Source organism: Lampris incognitus, unplaced genomic scaffold, assembly GCF_029633865.1.
Source record: "Lampris incognitus isolate fLamInc1 unplaced genomic scaffold, fLamInc1.hap2 scaffold_136, whole genome shotgun sequence".
Taxonomy (NCBI): domain Eukaryota; kingdom Metazoa; phylum Chordata; class Actinopteri; order Lampriformes; family Lampridae; genus Lampris; species Lampris incognitus.
In genome coordinates, this window is record NW_026611106.1 from 220,001 (window position 1) to 222,500 (window position 2,500).

Below are 2,500 nucleotides of genomic sequence, written 5' to 3' on the forward strand. Positions count from 1 at the left end.
CTCTTCTTTTTCTTTTTCACGCGTGCGAGTGTAGCATGGTTAAAAACGTCATAACCAACATATGTTGTATCATTTACACAAAATATCACGACGTGATTATTATTATTGTCATTACCAACGCTTATAGTAGCCCCTCCCAGTTAGTAACCCCTCCCTGTTGTGACGCCATTTCCTGTTAGAGGCCCAAAACGTATGCACGTGTTCATTTTTGTCTGCCCCTGTAATTTATTTTATCCATTCCTAATGTGGGTCCCAATTTCTGCGTATGCTACAGTGGGAGCAGATCTAAAGTTTCCAGAAATCTGTCCTGTTTATACGCGACTGCTATGTTTTATGTGTTTTTGTAAAAAAAAACAAAAAAAAAAACCTGTATTGACGTCCCCTGAAGCTTCCAGAAACCTGCTCTGTTTATATGCGACAGAATACAGATCCCATGAAGGAGACAAATTGTCCTGTCTTTCCTACACAACGCAATGAAAAAGTAGACCGGTCACACGAGGACTTTGAGAAAATGTCTTCCGGGAAGCCCCGCGAGGTAAACACGGAGCTGTTCCACCCCTCCCCATACAGATGTCGGAGGGGGAGGGGGGGGGGGGCGGCAAGCCTCGCGAGGGGAGCCGTGGAAGAGCAACTGGGATAGACGGTCCGGCTGAGCACCGCCGAGCACGCTGTCGAGCTGTGCAACGGAGAGGACGACTACGCGGTAGAGCCCCTCCCACTCCGCACTCTGCTCGCCACTAAGAACATTAAATAAAGGACATCGATCCGCCAGACCGGAGGAACCGACCGCCCGAACGCCGGCAAAGCCGGCCGGCGGACACCCTCCGAAGGCGTGTTAAGTTGGCCCATCGATCAGGACACAAACACGCAACAAATCCAGTCCGGGGTGTGGTGTAAGCAGCCCTACCAGAGAAATCACCTAACCCTAACCCTAAACGTACGGCAGACGCGTCCCCTGGCTCTCACATTGACAACTGAGAGGCTTCTGAAAACCTGGCCACGCCCATCAGTAAAAACCACTACAGCAAGTGACGACATATGTACCTTCAAAGTGCTGTACTACAGGGTGCTGTTCAAAAGGTATCTATCCCGTTTACTCTCTATGCTTCATATATCATCATATTATTGAAAAGTGCAAGCCTTTAGGAACAACAGCAACTCAAGTCGCCAACGCTCTGTTCACTCAATAACTGCAGAGATCCAAACTTCTCCTGGCATTAACATCGGCACAAAAACTGTGCGCCGGGAGCTTCGTGGAATATGGGTTTCTATGGATTCAGAATGAGATGTCAGAAAAGCTCCTGTGGGTGTAATGGTCAGTTATGTCAATACTTTTGGACATATATTGTGCGTGTGCGTGTGTCTGTGATACCTAACATAAACACACCTGTATTACTAGAATTGATCGTTCACGCCACAAAAGTGAGGGGCAAACATAGAAAAGCGTGCAACCCAGCCACTGAGGATGCACAAGCCAGTGCATTCTTAGTGCAGGTCCCAAGCCCGGACAAATGGGGAGGGTTACGTCAGGAAGGGCATCCGGCGTCAAATCTTTGCCAAATCAAATATGCGGATCATAAATAAGATTTCCATACCGGATCGGTCGAGGCCCGGGTTACCGACGACCGCCATCGGTACTGTTAACCAGCGGAGTGCCGGTGGAAACTAGGCTACTGTTGGGCGAAGGAAAAGGAGAGGGGGAAGGCATGTCCAGAGGCAGCTAGAGAGGAGGAAGGGTAGCCGTGTGGAGGTGAGAGTCAGTCGGAACTTTGAATGTTGGCACTATGGCTAGTAAAGGGAGAGAGCTGGCTGACGTGATGGAAAGAAGAAAGGTGACAAGAGACAAGGTGGAAGGGGAGTAAGGCCAGGAGTATCGCAGGTGGGTTCAAACTCTTCTACCATGGTGCGAATGGGAGGAGAAATGGGGTAGGGGTCATTCTGAAGGAAGAGTATGTCAAGAGCGTGCTGGAGGTGAACACAGTGTCAGACAGAGTGAGGATTATGAAGCTGGAAATCGAAGGTGTATTGCTGACGGTTATCAGCGCATATGCCCCGCAAGTCGGGTGTAAGATGGACGAAAAAGAAGAATTCTGGAGTTGAGTTGGACGACGTGGTGGAAAGGGTACCCAAGGAGGAGGGAGTGGTGATTGGAGCGGACTTCGATGGACACGTTGCTGAAGGGAACAGAGGTGGTGAGGAGTTGATGGTAAGGTATGGAATCGAGGAGAGAAATGTGGAAGGACAGATGGTGTTCGATTTTGCGAAAAGGATGGAAATGGCTGAGGTGAATACATATTTCAAGAAGAGGGAGGAGCACAGGGTGACGACGTATACGAGTGGAGGAAAGTGCACACAGGTGGACTATATCTTGTGTAGAAGGCGCGATGTAAAAGGGATTGCATACTGCAAGGTGGTGACAGGGGAGAACGTAGCTAGGCAGCATCGGATGGTGGTCTGTAAGATGACTTTGGAGACCAACATGAGGAAGCGAGTGAAGACA